The sequence below is a fragment of the Scylla paramamosain genome, chromosome 13 (genome assembly GCF_035594125.1).
Source record: "Scylla paramamosain isolate STU-SP2022 chromosome 13, ASM3559412v1, whole genome shotgun sequence".
In the NCBI taxonomy this organism is placed as follows: domain Eukaryota; kingdom Metazoa; phylum Arthropoda; class Malacostraca; order Decapoda; family Portunidae; genus Scylla; species Scylla paramamosain.
Window position 1 is genome coordinate 25,712,085 of NC_087163.1, and position 5,401 is coordinate 25,717,485.

The following is a 5,401-nucleotide window of genomic DNA, read 5'->3' on the forward strand; positions in this document are numbered from 1 at the left end:
GACACCACGGGAGGAGATGGATAGAGCAACACAACACACCACACCACAACACCATGCACACACTAAAATAACGAACGAAAAACTAGAAAAAAAAATATTGATGGAAATGAGAAAGCTTCGTATTGGCGAGTCACTTCGGAACATGAATGAAGAAAAAAAAAAAGAGAAGGAAGAGAAGAAAATAACCACTTTTCTTTCTATTTATTCTTTTTCTCTTCCCCTAAAGGTATAGAGGTAAGGCCCCACAGGTGTTCCCTTTGTGCTTCTCTAATAACGTGTATTTTCTCATCTAAGGCAAAAAAACATCTGCTCCGGATCTTAATAAACTCGAGTTATACTTTCTTTTCCCTCGAGGCATATTACAACTCCAATTTTACAAGAAGGTGATTACATACACTTTGCCTTTCAAGCCAAGCCATGATGCGCCTGCCTTCCTGTTGCCTATGAATAATAATAAGACTTTTTTTGTGTGTGTGTGTTCTTTTTACCGCTTTTTAAGATGGACAGGGCTACTTTTATCGTATGGATTAATTCTGTGCCCTTGGTGATGTGAAGGCGTGTTTGCTTAATGAAGATGATAAGAAGATGATGGAGTTTGTTTAGTTAGTGTGGTTGGATATCAGTCTTTCCTTATTAGATTGACAGGAAGTGTGCATGTTTTGTTTTTTCAGTGTATGTAAAGCTACGGTGTTCTTTTCATTGTACAAAAAAAAAAAAAAAAAAAAACACCGTATTCTTTTCTCATTTCTCCCCTAACCTAACTAACCAAACTGAGCCAATTTACCTACAAACACATACACCACAGACATCCTCCTCCCACCTTCAGAGGATCTAAAAATCTGCATCTTACTTGTGTCAAACCTTCATTTCCCAAGACAAACACGTGAACTCTCAACCCAAACTCAAACTAATTCACCTTCAGACGCACCTTATAAACACTCTATTCCCACCTTAATGACAGAAAAAAACACACACTCAACTTGTACGGGTATCAGACGACAAACATGTGTATTCTCTGCTTAGCTTAAACAAAAAACTCATTTACCTCGAGACACACACATTAAAAACAGGCTATTTCCACCTTAATGATAGAAAAAAACACACACTCTCAGCTTGTATGAATATAAAACCTCAATTATCTAATCTAAAACACACACACACACACACACACACACACACACACACACACGTGAATTATTACCCTAACCTACGTAAACTTTAGCTAATTTACCTCCAGACGATCCTTGCAAACACTATTCTCACCTTAATGATAGAAAAAGCACAGACTCTACCTTTACAATATAAAACCTTCATTTCTCAAGACAAACACATGAACTCTCAACCCACACCCAAGCTAATTTACCTCCAGACACACCTTACACACTCACCTCATTCCCACCTAAACAGAATCAAGACCCACACACTTTACCACCAGACAAACACACACACACACACACACACACCTGCACATTTCCCACACACAAGCACCTGAAATTCACTAACTACAATGGTGCACCTTTCTGCAAACGAGCACCACAGAAACACCCAATTCTCACCTTCAGAAATTCAAAACCACACATTCTACCTGGCCAAGAATAGATACGTACAGTTCCCCATTCGAATAGGTGTCAAAAGAAAAGATAACCAGCTGATAGAGAGTCGAGAAATATGCATTACAAAAGATCAGGGTGTGTGTGAGGTCCATTATGCCTCTTATCAGTGCCAGCGGCGAGGCGGAGGTGGTCTTATCCGCGAAAATAGAGAGGCGGGAGTGAGGGGGAGTTAATAAGGGGGTTATCAGTGTAAATGGGAGGCTCCATTAGGCTCCCATTCAACGCAAGGAGCAGCCACCATAAGTCACGTGACCTCTACCATGAGACTGCCGCTGTAGTCATCAGGGAAGAGGAAAGGAAAGTGATCTTGTGGAGTTTCTGTGTGTGTGTGTGTGTGTGTGTGTGTGTGAAGGTATCTCTCTCTCTCTCTCTCTCTCTCTCTCTCTCTCTCTCTCTCTCTCTCTCTCTCTCTCTCTCTCTTGTGTATGCAAACAAAAACATCACTCACACACCTGCTCCTCGGATCACTTGTAACACACACACACACACACACACACACACACACACACACACACACACACACACACACACACACACAATAACAATTTTTCCTCTTCCCTCCACGAGTAATGCAATTTTGTCCCGAGATGGAGGGAGCGAGACTATGATGACTAGAGAGAGAGAGAGAGAGAGAGAGAGAGAGAGAGAGAGAGAGAGAGAGAGAGAGAGAGAGAGAGAGAGAGAGAGAAAAACACAGCATAATATTCTCTTAGATCCTCCAACGTATCTCACACACAGAGGAGGACAAACACCTGTCAGACATCTGTTGGAGGAGTTGGAGGAGGAGGAGGAGGAGGAGGAGGAGGAGGAGGAGGAGGAGGAAGAGGTGTTGCAATCACTCCCTCACCACCACTCTAAGTCTTGACCACCACCACCACCACCACCACCACCACCACCACCACCTCTGTCATTTCTCAACCCTGACGCAAGAAAAGGACCAGGTATGAACGTCCACACACACACACACACACACACACACACACACACACACAGCTGCACCAACCGTCCTGTCAGTCACAATGCAAGTCTAGGTACCTACATCTTCCGCTCAGTTTAAGTCAAGTCAGTACTTTTGAAATCTCCGAAGCGAAGGAAATTAAACGATTCTTACCGTTCATTTTCTGTGCGATTATCCGCGAATTTTAGCGTCCACACACACACATACACACACACACACACACACACACACACACACACACACACACCAAGATCCGTTAACAAGTTTTTTTCCCTCGTTCCCTCCCACGCAACTAAAGATTCTTCCTCCGTCGAGAGCAAAGCGATAATCATATACAAAAGGAGAGACAAAGACAGAAAGAGAAAGAGAAAGAGAGAGACAGAGAGAGAGAGAGAGAGAGAGAGAGAGAGAGAGAGAGAGAGAGAGAGAGAAAAGATAAGCGCTTCGCCAATCTCTTAAACTAAAATATTATTGATAACAATTTCCTTTAACGAATAAATCGGAAAACTTTTAACTTCAAACCACCAGCCAACAAACGAACGAACGAACGAACGAACGAACGGGGAAAATTTACAAACAAGAAAGAGAGAAAACGAGAAAATACAAACGAAATATTAATAAGTGAGAGAGAGAGAAAGAAAACAATATTCCTTCTTTTCTTATTATTATTTACATTACAACTATTACTAATATTTACTCGTGACCTTAACATCACCCCCCCCCTCTCTCTCTCTCTCTCTCTCTCTCTCTCTCTCTCTCTCTCTCTCTCTCTCTAACGTAATAAAGTCAAGGAGGGACAAAAATCTTGATAAGCATGACACACCTTAATCTTCTTTCATGAAATCCAGGCGGAGGGTCATTCAGAAACTGCTCTTCATGCTTGCTTTTTTTTACCTCCATCCCCTGAAGGTTAGCGAGAGAGAGAGAGAGAGAGAGAGAGAGAGAGAGAGAGAGAGAGAGAGAGAGAGAGAGAGAGAGAGAGATGCTTACACTCACACCATCTCCCTCTCCCTCTCTCTCACAACACTCAAAAACGCCACGCAGCCAGACTTCAACAAACAACCACAAAACGACAATATCGCCAGAACTGCACACGGAGAGAGAGAGAGAGAGAGAGAGAGAGAGAGAGAGAGAGAGAGAGAGAGAGAGAGAGAGAGAGAGCCGTGTAAACAAACTTCAAGGTAAACTTCCAGAAGCCTTATCCTCTTACCTTGATTGCCGAGAGGAGGTGTCCAGGTGTTTTCTTATATTTAAGTTTCCTCCACGGTCACCACTACTGCTATTACTTCTCCTCCGTAAGCAAAGAATAATCACAATAGTCTTATAACTTCCTCGTAAGGCCTCGAGAACACACGCGAGGCCTTCCTTCCACCCAATAAGAGAACAGTGTCGCGTATCACTGTGTTATTTTTAAGGTTTCGCCAAACTTTTTTTTTTTCCAGCGCGAGTGAGGCAGAGCGAGCCAACCGCGAGTCACTGGAGAGGAGCGGCGCCACCTTCCCGTACGACGACCGGGGCGTTACTGAAGCACTCCCTGTGATCTCCCCGCCCCGCCCCGCCCTCGTCCATACAGGTGCCAAATGCCTTTTTCGCGTTCCCTTTTTTTCCCATCCCAGTCAGAAAGGTTCGGAGGGAAAAAGTGACACAGGAAGCAGCGTCACGGGAGAATTAAAAGTTAAAATCTAGTCTGGGGAATATTTTTGCAGACTGCCGCGCTATTGAGACCACCGCCTCCACCACCACCACCGCCAGTACCTCCGCCACGCCGTGACTCGATGGATCAAAGTGTTATTTATTTATTCCTACAAATTTTTAGCGCCCCCTTCCCATCCCGGCATCGCCCCGGACTCTGTGATTTTTGTCTGAATACCCAGCGAGTTAATTTGGAATATCAACTCTGCTAATTTTTTACTGCGACTTCAGAGAGAGAGAGAGAGAGAGAGAGAGAGAGAGAGAGAGAGAGAGATCCATAAAAAAGTGTCCCCTCTTGAAAAAAAAAAAAATACAGTTCTCTTTTAAAAAATATATATACGTAAAAAAAAATTGAGCTTCGGAATTCTGGGACCAAATCGCGTTATGAATTCGGGCGTGAGTGAGCCGCAGACTTCAACTCCAGAGGTGGCGGTGGTGGCGCGGGTGGTGGTGGCAGCGATTACGCACATTCCAGTGGCTACAGCGACTAGTGACTGTATGGGGACACTGAAATACATGTTGGAAGCGGTAACAATTGACAAGGGGTGGTTGTGGCGCTGGTGGTAATGGAGGGAGAGGAGTGCAGAAGTGGTAACAGTGCCGGGAGGAACATATGGCCTTAGAAGTGGCTCTTAGCGGCCCTAATGGATAGTTTCAGATGGCAGCAATCCTTGGACCCTTGAAAGTAGCAGTAGTGGCAGTGGAAGGGGTGATAGTGGCAGTAGGGGGTAGTAATCTCACTCCCTTCCTCCCTGTAAACTGGTACTATAAGAGGGCTCGGCAGGGCACAGTACGGCAGGGGGTGTAGCAGTGTCAGGTCTGTGAATGAGCAGTGCCAAGGGCGGCGTGACGTGTGCCAGACATTTAGAGTGGTGACAATTCATAGCGGTGACAGATTTATGACGTGGTGGTGGCGGAGAAGTGGTGGGAGGCCTGAGTGGTGGTGCCCAGATAAAGACGAACTTATGGCGGCGCTGATGTCACTAGTGGAGGCGGTAGTAGTAGTTGTAATAGTGATGGTGGCGGTGGTGGTGGCGCTAGCGGTAAGACAGGGAAGGCAGTTAGTTGCGGTGCGGATGGGGTGGCGACACGAGATTCTGGCTTAAAGTATATATAAAAAGAGGTGTTGGTAGCCGAT

The 5,401-nt window shown here is 44.9% G+C and overlaps 1 protein-coding gene across 1 annotated transcript in view; it reads right to left on the minus strand.

Annotated features, from left to right (window-relative positions):
* LOC135106578 (discoidin domain-containing receptor 2-like) overlaps window positions 1-4,095 on the minus strand; it is a 36,508-nt gene extending 32,413 nt beyond the window's left edge. The window contains 1 exon segment of the mRNA XM_064015801.1: window positions 3,782-4,095. The gene's annotated coding sequence lies outside the window, so the exon portion shown is untranslated.
* Window positions 4,096-5,401: the final 1,306 nt, after the last annotated feature.